Source organism: Aquila chrysaetos, chromosome 11 (assembly GCF_900496995.4).
Source record: "Aquila chrysaetos chrysaetos chromosome 11, bAquChr1.4, whole genome shotgun sequence".
NCBI classification, from domain to species: Eukaryota; Metazoa; Chordata; class Aves; order Accipitriformes; family Accipitridae; genus Aquila; species Aquila chrysaetos.
In genome coordinates this window covers 34,292,084-34,307,674 of record NC_044014.1, presented here as the reverse complement: position 1 = coordinate 34,307,674, position 15,591 = coordinate 34,292,084, and the positions used below count along the sequence as shown (strand labels likewise).

Below are 15,591 nucleotides of genomic sequence, written 5' to 3'. Positions count from 1 at the left end.
GCCCCGTGGGGGCCACGGCTACACCCGCGCCGGGGCCGCCGGAGCCGTCGCACCTCACCTGAGCGGCAGCGCGCGGCACCACAGAGAGCAGCACCGCACCGCCCCACCCCTTCCCTCCCCCCGCCTTTCCCGCCACGCGCGGCTGTAACGGCCGTAACGGCTGCAACGGCTGTAACGGCACCGCGTGCTCGAGCGCGCTCACGTGACGGCCCGGCCAGCCCGCCCCGGGGCGGGCGGCTGGCTGGTTGGTTGGCTGGGGCGTGCCGGCTGCTCCGCTCCCCGCCGGCCGGGCCGGACAGGACAGGGCAGGGCGGGCCGGGCCGCACCGCACCACACCGCACCGCACCGCACCGCACCGCACCGCTGAGGAGGCGGGCCGCGCCGGCGGCTGGCACTTCTACCCTGTCTGTCCCCCCCCAAGCGGGTCCTGCTCCGCGCTCAGGTGAGACGCGCGGCCCCGGTCGCGCTCCCGCGGGGCGGGCGGATGTCAGGCGGGGAGAGAGGGAGGCAGGCAGGCGCCGCTGTCAGGCGCTGCCCGAGTCTCTCCAGGGCGATCGCCGGGCCGGGCGCGTCGGGACGCGGGTGACCCAGCGGGCCCGGAGCCGGACGCGGTGGCAAGCTCCACTGGACCCGAAGAGAGAGGGAAGCTGGCGCGGAGGAAGGAGCGGCGGGCGGCTGAGGCACCGCGGTGCTCGGGGCGGCTTTGCCGGGGGGCGCCGGCCGCCGCCCTTCTTCGAGGGCAGATCCTGACAGGAGCTCACGGCTCCTCCGGGCTGCTGAGCGGGGCCGCCGCGTCTGGCTTCCGCCCCTGGAGGAGACCCGGCACCTGCCTGGCCCGACCTGGTGTCCCGTTCCCTTCCCCGGTAAGGCTAAAAATGCTGACAGCTCTCTTGGGTGTGCAGGCGGTCCCGCTGCAACGCTATTGAGCTATTAGATACCGTTAGACTTATTTATTATTTGTCTGGTTGAACACAGTGTAAATAGTGTGCTGGGATCACTACACCTGATACGACTTTTCCTTGTTTGTGCAGGGGGCTTCTTTATACGATTTATTCTGGCTGCCCCCTCTCTTTGAAAACTCGATGGACAAAAATAAAATCTGTCCGTATTTCTCTTTCTGGATATTGATCTAGCACATTCACCATAAAAATTAAACTCTCCTCTCATACAGATTCTCCAGGTACTTTCTGAATGCACTGTGTTTGAAAAGCAATTTACTGAATTAAAGTAGCATGCACAAAGATAACTTGAGTTAACGTACTAGCAAAGTAACATCTATTGCATGAGCAAAAATGGAATATTCCTGCCCTTGGGTTCCTTTTTAATCTTAAATTATTAATGGGTCTCTGCATTACATGAATGAAATTTGCAATCAGTACAGAGTGCAAATGCATGTAGAAAACTGGATACAAGAGGAGCTGGTTACGAAGAAGGACGTGTCTCCAAAAAGACTAGCAGGAGGATGAAGTTAGAGAGCCCCTTCTGTTCCTTACAGTTGTTGAGGACCTCTGGGGGAGAAGCAGCAGGCTGTACCAGCCCAGCTCTTTTGCAGCTCTCAGAAAAGAGGAATGAGAAAAGAGCAAAACTTTTCCCTACTTGGGGAGCATAGGAAATTAGAGCTTTAATACATACACTTTTGTTTAACCAACTCGTCGTGGATGATCCTAAGGCAGGGTTAGTGGCAATCATAGTATCCTGTCTTCTTTTAGAACCTGATTGTCAGCTTCTCACCAAATGCCATCATTTGTACGTAGTTAAATAAAGGTATTTACATCACGTGTCATTGGTTGCTTTTGTCTATATAATCAATAGAGGAAAAAATTTCTTTATCTCTAAGGGAGACCCCAGAAAAAACACACTTGTCTAAACTGAAGTAGGAAGAGCAAAACGCTTGCATTTACTATGGATTCTGGAACATTAAAGGTTTGAAAATATGTTGAGGGGAAATGTTAGTTTAGGTATCAATGGGAAGTAAAATTTCTACTGTCTGTTCAACCATGTAATGTACAGTAAGCGAGGTGTGTCATAGTAAAGATTACAACGGTGAACTAAGGTTCTGCCCTTTCTTTTACTTGAACTTCTTCCAGTATTTGAACTTTTATAGGCAAAAGTTTGAAGTAAAACCATATAAAACAAAGCAGAAACATCATACTTATAAGCAGTTGCTTTTCTTCTACATAATCACTCAAAGTTTGTTGAGAGATTTTGGGCAGATGTACTGAAAATGTGTGACGTTACAGAAATATGAAACCAATATGTAGAAATGATAGGCTGGTAAATGGAAGCTCTTAAGTAGGTTGAGAGGATAAAATTCTGCAATATGGTTAGTTTGGTAATAATCTAAAAACCAACCAAACAAAAAAAAGCCCAACAAAAAACTGGGGGAGAAAAAAAGACTGGATCAACTTAGGCTACTGAACAACCCAAAGGTGAAGCTGGGGTGGATTTGAGGAGAAAATTTGGCTGAGTTTTCCTTGAGTTTTCTCTAGTGTCATTGTGTTAGAGGAGTGACTTGTACATAGCAGAAGAGGGTCCTAGGCCAGATCACACATGACTGGCTATGCATTGGCCCCAAGGAGCCATCCGGGGAGCCCAGTGTTCCACATGGTCTCGTCTGCATTCCTTCTGGGCCTGGTTTGCACTGCGATTGTATCACCTGCCAACCTGTGGCAACAACCACCTGCTTGTCCCCTTCCTGCCCATTCAAAGGAAGTTCCCCACCTTGAAGAATTAGACCATATAAGTACATCCCTCACTGAATTACTCTTTGTTCCAGCTGGCTTTAGTTTCCCTCAGCTTATCATGATCTTACTGCATGTCCTGCAGACAGCACCATAGTGAGCTTGTAGTTGTGGGTGAGCATTAGTTCAGGTAATGCCTGCCTGGGTGAGGAGTGGATGGGAGAGAGAAGGAATTGCACTGCCATGGCCAAAACTGATGCTCTCTGGTGCAGGCACACAGGATAAGAGTCACATAAAGCCAGCTGTCTTTTCAGCTGTGAGTTCCTGAAGACTTGGATGAGGAAGTTGCACATAAGGTTTAGCTGCTCTATTCTTCTGAGCACAGATCACCGTCACAGAAATGGAAGATCTGCCTCCGCCACCATGGTAGGGAACATGTTTACAATTTGGAGTTGTAATCAGACGGCACAATGCTAATCAGGATTAGAACCTTTTTTTGTGGTCCCAGCTATCTTCAAAACCAGAAAGCCGAAGTGAGGTTGAGGGGTGGGGGATAGAGGCCAGAAACTTTATTTCTGTGAAGTGAAACTTTTAGGCTTATGCTTTAGTAATGATGAAAATCAGGTTTAACTACATTTCTATCTTACACTCTTCAAACAACTGGTCTGACTTTACAGCGTAACAATTACAAAAATCTCTCAGCAAGCGGGAGAGTCTCAATGCGGCCTTTAATAGGACAAAAATGGAAATAATTAATGATTTCTGAAAAAGAATTATGAATGAGCTGGTGGAAGGGCTTTGCATGTCTGTCTGAGAGTGAGAAGGATCTTGATGTATCTGTGGAGGCCATGTCTGTGGATTTTAATGAGGGCAAAGCAGAGAAAGGCTAGTTGAAATGTATGAGATCTTGGTGAAATAAAACCAGGGAAACCTCTGAGTTTATGATCAGTTAAACCAGATCCCTTTTTTCTGAAAAGGGATGTTCTGAAAGAAGCTGCAAATAACTTCTAATCTACCATCAGTACTGAGGAAACAAATGAACAGTTCTGAATGGTACAGTATCACATAAATAGGTATTTAAATAGTTTGAAAGCCCTGTGTGAGCTTATGCCACTAAATTTATTATTTGGAGTTTTGTTTCATTGTGGAATAAGGCTGTTATTTGTAGGGCTCACAAAGGGAGCTATGTGTGGAGGCTCTAAGGGCCTGCCTTGGAGAAAGTCAGGGTGAAGACAATAGAAAAGATGGTAAGATTCTAAGCAGTCATAGCTGCATAAAACATGGTAGCTAAGGAAGTCTGATGTGGTCTTTGCTACTAAAATGCTTATGGATAAGTAGCAAAGGTGCTTCTATGGAAGGGAAGGACGTCTAGAAGGATATAAATATCATACCTCTAGCTCTAGTGTCAATTCCAGTGACTTGTCTATTCCACAAAGGTGGAATGAGGTGTTACTTCAGTTTCTATGTTCACCCTCACTGTTGTCTTGTGCATGGTATCTACAGAAGGTGGGAATTTCTGTGAAAAACTAACTTCAGTCCTAAATTCAACTCTGAAACGTTGCTGATAAGGAGGGAGAAATAGCTAGAAAAGCTAAGCAGGCCGCTAGTCCCTTCAGCTGAAGAATCTGCATTTCACTTCTGCTTTTCAAGCTAGCATGAAACCTCTGAAAGCTACTTGTGTCATTGAGCATTGCTTTTAGGGCAGCATCTGAGGTGAAACCAATGTTGCTCCCACCTTAGGTTCTTGGAAAACCTCAGCCTTGCTCCTGGATGGGACCCAAGTGACAATAATGCAGACATTTACCAAACCCAATGAAGCACTTCTATAATTAATTTCATTTGGGACCAAAGGTGGAACCAACTCAGAAGTCCCAGTTCACCTGTCATCAGGCTGTCAGCTCATATATTAGAGTCTTGTCACCTTCTTGAAGGTCGGCAAAAACCCCATCCTCAGACCCTGTTAACTAACCTATGAAGAGCTGGTTAACTGTGATACAGCGGTGTTTGTTTCTGACACGTAAGCTGGGTTTGTTTTTTTTTAATCTAAATCCAGAGAAAAATTGTTCAAGAACAAGCTTTATTTGACAGAGCTGCGTCAATCTCCAGTTATGCTCAAAAGCTCATCTATCTACCCATGATTTCTTCAGTGCATTGGAGTGAACAGTTAATACTTTACTGCAGATATTCAGTTTACCTGTTTGAAGCTTTGGAAGACTGTTTTGTTGACCAAGCAGTCCTGTTTTACAATATAAAATAGATCATAAGAGATGTCTTTGGTATTGCATGTGTTACAATTCTAGATTGAAAATAGTAAGGTTTATTCTCTCTCTTTTTTTTTTTTCCTTTCTTTTTTCTCCTTCAGGAGTGCCACAGTAAGAGAAATGAAATATCTTTAATGGAATTCTGCTTTTGATCAAGCTGTTAAAAATGGATATGAATGTCATTTTCTCCTGTGTGGTAAGTATTCCCCAGGAGAAATAAAACAAACCCAAACAAAACAAAAAACCCTGACTCTTTTCACTCAGTGTTGCCTGTCAGTGCTGCTGTTCTGTCCAGCAGCTTTTGGTCAGGTATTTTAAAGTTATAACATCTGTGACTTGGAGAACTTTGTACTGAAAGTCTTAACTGAAAAGTTCTAGAATTAATGTTTTCACTCACAGGATTAGTCAGCTTTGTTCTGATATTCCAGTAGACAAAAACAAATGTATAAAGGATCCGCATTGTTGGGGAGTTAGTGTAATGGGCAGCTTCTGCACATGGTAGCTTTTGACCAAATGTCAAGCTTTTCTTCAAAGCATAAAAGAAACGGAAGCTACTATGTCTAATTTTCAAGAGTGAATACTTAGACAGACTAACTGCAGATGCAGGAAATGAGTGAGATCCTGGGATAAAGAAAGAGTTTGTACCATAAATACGCAGGCACTCTTTCATGCAACCAGGCAGCTTGCTTTTTGCCTGCTCTGCGCAGCCTAGGGAAAAGGTGGGGCTGTTGCCAGCCTGAATTACAGGTGCATATTAATAATGCTTTTGCCAAGTCCCCCACCCAGATCTTCACAGGTTCATACAGTAAGCATGTAAGTTAGAAAAAAAAAATACATCTCCTTAATTTAGGATCACAGGAAAATTAAGGTTGTAAAGAACCTCAGGAAGTCATATAGTCCAGCCCCCTGCTCAAATTTTGGAGTAGTCAGTGAAATTAGGTTGTTTTCACCCATTGGCCTTCCCAGTCTGTTATATGTTCAGAAGCATTAACAAAAGGTGGTTTTATATCTTGCCATATGTGTTAAATGTACTTTATAGTAATGCAGTTAGGAACATAACATGCTACTAAAATTTGTCAGAAGGGAAAATATTTTAATTAAGACAGGATTGTACAAGAATGGTCTGTTTCTCTGAACAAAGGAAACAATAAATCTCTGATGTATTTATTTCTTGCAATTACAAATGAAACCTCTACAGGTCATCTAACACAGTGACATGCTGCCAATATTTTCAAGACAGGTTCCCTGCAAGAATGACTCCTTCCCAGGCATCTCTAGAGAATCTATTTCTTTACTTTCTCATGTAAGCAAAATTGCTTTCTCATAATAAAGGGAAGGGAAGTGAACATGTTTCTTATCCTGCCTGTTACATGTTACTGAAACATTTCCTCTGAAGTATAAATATTTGTTCATGGGAAAACATAGTGACAATGTGAATAAAAATAAGCATCTTGTCAGGAAGCTTAAGGAGCAATCCCTCCCCTGGGCTCTCAAAGCAAACACAAACCAAGCGTTCCACCCCCCCCATCATTATGTACTACCAAACAGAATGTTCTGTGACCCCTAGGAATAACTACTTCAGTGTTTTGGCCAGGGAGGGTCATACAAGGAACAGGTTAATGCTGTCAGGAGAAAGAGATTTCAGCATTCAGAGCCTCACAGGAGGGTCACTGAAGTGAAGAGACACCTGGTTTACTTTGGATTTATGCTTATCTCAATGTGCTTTGAATTGATCCCTCAAAATTTGTAATTTAATAGCTTTAATAGTTACATTAGTAATTTAATGAGCCCTCTCGAGCACATCATCAGACAAACATGTACTTTGTGAACAAAAATAGAAGTCATTTTATAGGTAATGCAGTTCCTGAAAGCCAGTATATAATATTACATGTATGTAAATTGTGATGCTATGAATTATTTAATATACACTGAGTGATCTCAGCATCACAAGTACTTATTAAGGCAAATGGCACACCTAAGAACTGCAATATCTCTCTTCACCTCTGCTCCCAGTGTCAAGTCTCACTTCCCAGCCTGATTTTCTGTCTCTAAATGAATTTCTGAGTAATACGCGTAGCTTATGTAATTAAGTTACAGAATAATGTTCTTGGAAACTTGCTGTTTCCACACCAGTTTATGTTGCTTCTGTGATTGGGTCTCACTTCTTGAAGAGAACATATCAGCAGGTCTGGACAAAAGTTAACTTATGTATTGTCGTGTTCTTGGGTCAGAAAATGCTACATCTGTGGAAGGCATGTCTTTGTAGAGGTGTTATTTGCTCCTTAACATCCCGGTCACAGCTTATTTGCTTACGGGCTTCTGTGTCACTTGAGGCATTATGAGACGAGTTGTAGTAAATTTAGCTCTTGGGTTAAAGAATCTACTGCTCTCTCAGAGATTACTTTCTCCACAGTCAATGGAATAAAATAGGTACATGTGTGTTAGCCACTACAGCAGAGAATCTGGCAATTTAATTTAGCTGACAATTCAGACAGGTAAAAACAAAGTTCTGGACTGTGCAAAACCAGCTGAGGTGGGTGTGTGTGAAAGAGTAAACTTCAGTAGAATTAAATGTAGCAGAGCAAATTTTAAATGTTAAAACTGCTTGAGCTAGTTCTTCACAAGCTTATGATTGCTTGTGACTAGAGATTAGAAAATTGGGGAACTGTTGTGTGTCTGTGGTTGGGATGTCGGGGAAGGGGCAGTGTTGCTGTTTGTTGCTTTTAATCTTTGTAATTAAATTTATGTTCTCTATAACTGTCTATCACACACTGTTGAAATCCTGTACTAAGCACATTTCTAACTTCATCATGGGATTTCCTGTGCTTTTAATAAAGGAGAACGAATGAGTCTCACAACACCTATGCAGAATCGGGAAACAATTCTTTGTTATTGTTAGGTGGGAAATGAAGAAAGAAATGATGCAGTTCTGAAATGTCCATTTATTCAGGGAGCTTAAGCGACAAGGTATCCAACACAAGAAGTCCAAGTTGTGATATAAAAGTAGTACTGTCACGCCAGAGTATCCTCTTGCCAGCTCGAATTACCTGTGTCTCACACTTTAGGAAGCAAGGGCCTAGCACTCAAGATGAGGATTTGCAACAATAAAAACATACTTAGTATGGTAACGGTACCTGAGGTTTAGATACTTGCTTGTTTTCACCACTTTGTCAGTGGTGAAATGTGCTTCTACATAGGCTCCTAAGTGGGCAGAAGTTCCAATAATTGTCCTGAGCAACAGGTACCGTTTACACTTGAGATAGATATATATCTTGTGGCTCTTGTGCCTATCAACATTTCAGTTCTTGATTTATGGCTATTGCTTAACACTTGAACTCCTTAAATTTGGATCTTCTATTTCAGATACATGTTTTCAACTGTTGTACGTGCTTAGGCATATATGTAGATTATTGGTCACTAAATAAAGAGGAACATTTCAAAAAATACTTCCCAGTCTTCTAAGGAAAATACCTGTAGGTCAGGCTCTTCTTGAGGCAATGCAACTGCCTCCATTGGAATTTCTCCAGGGGTGAATTTGGTTTTTTTAATCCTCCTTTCTTTGTGTGTTTGCAACAGTGGTTCTCACTGGCAACACTATAATTAAGGAACTCTCAACATCTCTCTTACAATAATAGTACAATAGCATTTTAGCTGTAGTTCTGAATTTCAGCTAGAAGCCTAATGTAAAAAATAAGTGCTGTTCATCTATTTTAAATTGGAATGGTGGAGAAATATTTATCTTCTGTAACAGATATATAGTTTCACAAAATTTTATAGGCAGTTGCCTCTGTCAATAATTCATATCTTTTCCTGCAAAAATATTTTGGAGGTGAGGTGGGGGAGGCATTCAGTTCACTTGAGGCTTCTATAATGCTACAAAATGCACCCTGCTCTAGCACTTTTGCCAATACGTATGGGAGCAAGTAAGATTAATATCTTTGTAGTTATTCTCTTCTACCCTTACCCAGGAAAAGGACTCTTGCCTGACTCAGAAAAGACTGTAAAGGGTTCTTTAAAAATAAAAAGCTATGTGCCTTGCTACTTTATTGAAAAAGAAAAAAACTGTTAGTAGAATTCAAGATGCTTTGACAATATGACTTCCAAGCAATGAGTGCATGAGAAATTTCAAGGCACTGGAATACTTCTGATTTTGTTAAAGCTCCCTGAGTGACTGATTAAGTTCCAAACCACTGCTGGTAGTTCTAGTTTGGTTTTAATTTTACAAAGGTAAATTCTGCTCCTGACATATTTAAATGCTGCAGTTATCTGTTTGTATATGTGTAATTGGAAAGTGATGTTTTTTTCTCCACACTTTGCAAATCACACAGTATACATAGTAGCTTGAATCCTTTAAGCTCTCTGTCTTTTGCCTAATCTGTACTTCAAGCCTGTAACAATACTTTGACAGCTCTTGAAGGTACTATGTTCCACACCCTCAGTAAAAACTGCAAATATGTGCAAGAAAGATGTGCTTTCATGGTTGATGGCTTTTGAATAGTAGCATTAAAAAAGAACAGAATCCTTTTGCGTAACTTTTGCTATAAAACATCATTTGGGAAAGTCTTATCAAACAGCCTGCAGTGAAACATACAAACTGTCTTCATTCCCTGCTTCTTAGACGTGGAATCACTTGTGTACATTCACTTGGATGGATCACTTGTGTGCATTCCTCTGCAATTTCTGCAATTACCATTATCCTTCAGCTACACAGCTTTGCTAGAATTTACAGAAAGTGTTTCAGGGGCAGAAAGATGTCCATCAGAACCAACCCTGGTAATTTTCTTTCTGCATATGATCTAAGGCCTTGACTCAATGGCGAAACAAAAATGTGGTAACTAGATTTACTTAGACATATTGAAGTAAACTGCTAAAATAGCTAAGCAGTATTTGGACAGTGGAAACCTTGTGCTGATATAATCCAGTCTAACCCAGTGAATTTAAGTTCGTGTTGCAAAAGTGCAGTCTTTGAAGGCAATCTGTCCTAGTGTAACTAAATCTTGTCATTAAACTGGGGTAAATGGCTGTAAGAGGCACAAGGTCTTACCTTCCTGGAAAAGCTTTCTCTTTCAAAAAATGTATGGTTCAAAAGTAGAGAATGTGCAGAATATAACAGGTGTTTGAGACTTTGAATTTGGATCTTGAATGATTAAAGCCACAGTGTTGCTACTATGCAGAATCACACTATTCAAAACAAATGAAGACTCGTACTGTAAACTTGGGGGGGGGGGGGGGGGGGGGGGGGAGGAATCGTAACCCAAACCAGTACATTCTTTGAACAACCTAGTGGAAAAAATATTAAAGTGATAGGTGTTTCATTCAGTGCTGTTTTGCTTCAGCTACTTTAAGTTATATGTCTTCATCTTTCTAAGACAGGCATGTTGCAACTAATTTGATGGATTTTTTTCTTCTTGATTACCACCTGAATTGAAGCCCAGAGGAGTCAGTGGAAGCTTTTCCCCATCAGTTTCAGTAGGATTTATATCAGGTTCTTAAACCATAATTGGTTTTACTTTCTACACTTTTACTTTTGTGTCTAGCTAACTATGGGACAGAGGTGCAGAAGAGTAAGTTGTAGGTAATAAGGCTGTTTCTCAAAGATTAATGGTGGTGAGATTAAGTTGCCCTTGATTTTAGTATTTAATGCTGCTCTGTTGGTTTGACACCCTATAAAGATCAGAATATGGCTGCTGTTCTTGTATATAAGCAGTGATTCAGAGACCAATAATAGTAGTCTTTGGCAACTGTGAAAAAAGAGAGAAAATCCACTTTGTTTCTCTTCCCCTCATCACTCCTACCCTATACCTTCCCATTCCTGTAATTAGAGATCTGTGTTCAAGACTTCTCCTTGTGATCTCTTTATAGCACCAGTATAAGCAAATCAGAGCAGTAACAGCATGTCATTGCAGAGATCTCTATTTATGTATTGCTCCTGTAGAATTTATGCAATCTCTGACCAATATTTCAGCTTCTAAAATTTGGTCTACCTTTTGTATCCTTCTGCATATAAAGCTACTAGGCTTTTAATACATTAGGTGATTTTTACAAGCCTCAAAAGGCAGGGAGAGCATTTATAATGCTTTAAAGAATGAGAGCTGATCCATTTATATACAGCTTTTAAAGCTCAATACCTCAGATCAAAAGTGAGAAGCAAAGACTGTGTTTGCCATTGAAAACCTCCTCTTGTAGTATACAGTGCTTCCAAGATACCACTGTCTTTGAAACTCAGTACTCAGACAGAAGTGCATTTTGACTGATCTACATAGAGGAGGGACAGAGACCGACAGCTAGCCAGAAGGTCAGACAGACATAAAATCTTCCCCAGCTGACTGTTTGCTATGACTCTCATTTCATTCCACAAAGAAGTTCTTTCCATTCCATTAACATCTGATTAGATGGCAGAAACATTTTAAGAAACTCTGAACAGTTATACAGATGCTAGCACTACAGGTGAGATAATTGGATAACATAGTACAGACATGAAATCAGTTCTTCAAGGTGAGGATTTGCTCCTGGGATTAGCATTTCATATATGTGTGAATGTTGTCCTGTGAAGTGGAAATAAAGAGTTATTCTGGTATGTCCCAGTCTGTGAACAGAGGAAGTAGCTAGGGACAGAATTGTCAAGAAATTAGAATAATTCTCATATTAGTTAAATTTTCACTGCTGCATTAAGCATAGCATTACCCTTAATTTTGGTTAGTGAGCTTTATAAAATATAACACTCCAATAGATTGCCATAAAGGGCAAACCATTGATTTTGAAGGTGAATCTCCTGTACCCTGGAAAACACCTTAAATACTGGAAATAGCTGATGAAACAGGCATGCTTTGGATAGTTGGGAAAAAGTCTTATGAAATTTTGGTGCATTCACTTCCAGTTTCATTCCCTTGCCAAACAGCGAAATGACAAACATTCAAGAAGAAATCCTCCTACTAGTCAGTTCCTCCCATTTAGCTTCTGTTTGGAACTGGTTTTATAAGCTAATTAAATCTTTCTTACACAAGTTGTAGTTCTGAGGATCTAGAAGCATGGAATATAGCAAATACAAGCTGTTGCAAACTTGTTGCCACAAAAAAAATTACACATCTAATACAAAACTGTGCTGTACAACAAATACTTAATACAGCCTTGTCCTCTCTGGGCTGTGAATGCAACGAGCCATAACTCTGACACTTCTTCCCTTGGGAGGCTCTTACATAACCACTCAGCTGTTTCTCTTGCTGTTCTTCATATTAAGCCAAAATTTTATTTTGCTTAATTGTATCCTGGTACACCTAACTTTGCAAACTGGGACTATTCAAATGAATCCACTCCCTTTTAAGACCAAACTGTGCAGCCTATAGGAAAAGAAGTGCAGCAGCAAAGGCAGTAATAGAGTTTTGTAAGGTTTCATGAGAAAGCCTGACAGCGCAAGTGAACAGGCTGAGATGTACCTGAGTCAGTAGAGCGCCCTTCCAGCAACAAAGGCTAACCACATACTGGGCTGCATTAGGATGAGTGTAGCAAGGAGGTCAATGGGAGTGATTATTCCCCTCTACTCGGCACTTGTGAGGCTGCGTCTGAAGTACTGTGTCCAGTTTCAGGCTTCACAGCACTGAAGAGATAATTGACCAACTGAAGAGAGTACAATGAAGGGCCACTAATATGGTTAGGGGACTGAAACATAAGATATAGACAGAGAGACTGAGGGAGCTGTTTATCTGGCCTGGCAAAGAGAAGGCTAAGAGGGCATCTAATTACTATCTCAGGGACCTAACAAGGTGTTGTAGGGGAAACTAGACTCTTCTCACAGTTGCACAACAAAAGGACAAGAGGCAGCAGTCACAAGTAGCAGCAAGGTAAATTCTGACTGGATGTAAAGAAAAACATTTTCATAGCGAGTGGCTAAGCAATGGAACAGGCAGGTTGGAGACTGTGGACTTACCATCCTTGACATGATCAGGCTTTGAAGTTAACTGTGCATTGAGGAGGAGGTTGGACTAGATGACCTGCAGAGGCCCCTTCCCACCTAAACTGCGATTCTGTTGTGGTGTGAGGTGAGGAGAGCAGGATTAAATATGGGAGCAGGGGAAGGCAAAAGCCAACATCCTACACGAGATTAGACTAAAAACTAAAGCATTGTTGAAATATAACCCTCTGAAAAAGTGGTAGGTATCTAATTTTTATTTCAAATTATAAGTATTGGCATTTTCCTTCTCTAGACAGTCCCTTTCTTGTTTACCCAGCTGTTTAAAATGTATGCATATATTAAGTGTTTTATATCCCTCTGCTAGTGAAAAAGAACGTGGAAATACAATTCATAAGGCAAATGACTGGTGCTATATGTCATTCATAGAATGCTCTAACAAAATCTGGTGCACTGCAGGCTTCTTAACTGATGATGGTCTTGCACTATATTTAGCATTCAGTGAGTAACTGAAAAAAACCCTAACAAATAAATGCATAGTGGTCTATGTTGGTGTCTAATGCACACAGTGAAGATTGTATACATTACATGTCTCCATCTCTGAGAATTGAGACAGTTGTGTGGGATAGTATCAAAAGGGATGGAACTGGCCTAAGAAATTTGCACAGTTGGCTGAGAATAGATGTTGACATCACTAAATAGAAGCACCTTATGTCAAATGCTAAACTCTGTCCTTATTACACCAAAGACAATAAAGGACTGCATACAATATATAATAGTTTTGAAAAGAAAGCTAATTGTGAATGCATAAGCATTTGGCATGGGTACATTACAGTTCTGAATGCAAACACATTAATACAAAAATTGCATTGTCAGGAAATTACTTGAATTTTATTTCAATGTGTATAGAATATGCATTAACATAGTTTTTTCAAGGCACTTATTCTCTTTATGAGTTTTTTTTGATAAAATCTAATGAAATATATCCTAATCCATTACAGAATTAGTTAGAAATTATTTTGATCTACCCACATAATTAAAGCCTCTAAACCTAATTGTGGGGGAAAAGTAGATTTCAATAACAGGAGCTGGGTAATTCTGATATTTTCATTCACATGCTGCCAGTTGGCTGAGATTATGTATATCACATACAATGGGTCAATGGTGAAGTCCACAGCTGAACTACCACATGTCTCCTTATTTTGGTTGTACAACATTCATTCTTGTTCTTTTGTATTGTTGAAAGCAGGTTTCACGGACTGTACAGAGTACCTTCTGTCCCTGTGAGATTGCCACATGCAACATGGAACCCATATGGGATAATTTAACTTACTTTGTTTTACTTAATACCTTGTGCATTTATGCTTATTTCCACCAACAGATCTTTTAATCTTAACATGCTCTTAAAGTCTTCTAATACGAAAGGCCCCTGCATTCAGGGATAAGGGATAGAGCGGAACATTAGTTTGTCCTGTACTATTGAGTTTCATTTTTGGACTGTCCTAGGCTGCCTCTGCAATGTCAGATCCATGTTCTCTCAGTGCATACTCAAGCCCAGTCCTGTAACTGTCCGTGCTGACTGTTATCAGTGTTTATAACTTGTCTTAGGAAACTGTGTTCGTGCTTGGGTGTTACTACCTAAAACAGGGGGGAAATAATCTCAGTTGTCCTGTATTAAAAGTTTGAGTGGGTCCTCAGAGGTAGCAAGGGGCCACACAACTAGATTTTTTTTTTTTTTTAAGCAGGCATCTGTGATAGACCTTACCTAGACCTCTTAGTACAGGGAAGAATCCCTTGCTTCCACATGGCCTTGAGTCTGGGATGTAGACTTTTTCAGAAGGCTGGTAAACAGTAATATAAAAACTAAACTCCAGACTTACTTACCATGCTTAGACTATCATTCTTCTGCAGATACAGCAGACTTAGATTATGATGGGGTGGTAAGAAGCATGGACTAGTCCATTTCCTCCTCTTCCAGAAGAGTTTTGACAAAGAAACTGAAGTAAATGCTTGCAGTCCCTCTTCCTGCACCTCCTGTTATCCTTGACTGGTATTTTTTCACTCCATCTACTCCTGAGCCTTTCTCTGGCATCTCAGGGGTGCAGAGGATGAAAGGGCCTGAGGGTACTGAGCTTCAGCATTTCTGAGCTGGTAGAAAGCTCCTTGAGGAGTTCTACTAACACTGCATGTTGGAGCAGCCTCTGAAGTTAAACTAACTCTCCAGGTTCAGGAGTAGAAAGGTTATTTGTAAATTCAGTTACAGTTTGGTGTTCTCTCCTGATGTTTTTTAATCATCTGAGAAATATATTCTCAAAAACAAAAGGTTAATTTAGCCCCAGAGTAACAAATAAGATATTGGAGCATATGGGAATATACCTTTACATTTGCACTTCCAAATGCATTTTGTGATTTAGCAAAACTAAAATAATTCTAAGTAAGTAGAATTCTCCATGGGTGTGAATGCATGGTTTTGTTTTTTGGTTTTTTTGTTTGTTTGTTTGTTTTGTTTTGTTTTTTATCCAGTTGTTCTCTAAGTTGTGTGATAGTGTTAAAAGCACATAATGGAGATGCAACAATGGGCGCACTTGGTAGCCCATAATCATGTTTTGGAAAGCTGTACATACTTGGCAAAAGCAGACTCTGTAGTTAAATGCTAGTCATCGTCCAATGCCAGGTCCTTTAGGATTGCTTGCAAAGATGGAACTGATTTCCTTCTCCCTTTCCCTCTAGCCATCATTCTCCC

At 41.0% G+C, this 15,591-nt stretch overlaps 1 protein-coding gene across 3 annotated transcripts in view; it reads left to right on the top strand.

Moving 5' to 3' along the window:
- Nucleotides 1-198: 198 nt before the first annotated feature.
- The window catches only part of RHOBTB1 (Rho related BTB domain containing 1), a 55,433-nt gene continuing 40,040 nt past the window's right edge, over nt 199-15,591 (top strand). The window contains exons 1-2 of one of the 3 annotated variants that reach the window (XM_030031068.2): nt 199-442; nt 5,044-5,138. The gene's annotated coding sequence lies outside the window, so the exon portion shown is untranslated. Of the gene's footprint in view, nt 443-567; nt 864-4,445; nt 4,613-5,043; nt 5,139-15,591 lie in introns of those variants that run through there. The other 2 variants (XM_030031069.2, XM_030031070.2) reach the window with 2 other exon arrangements.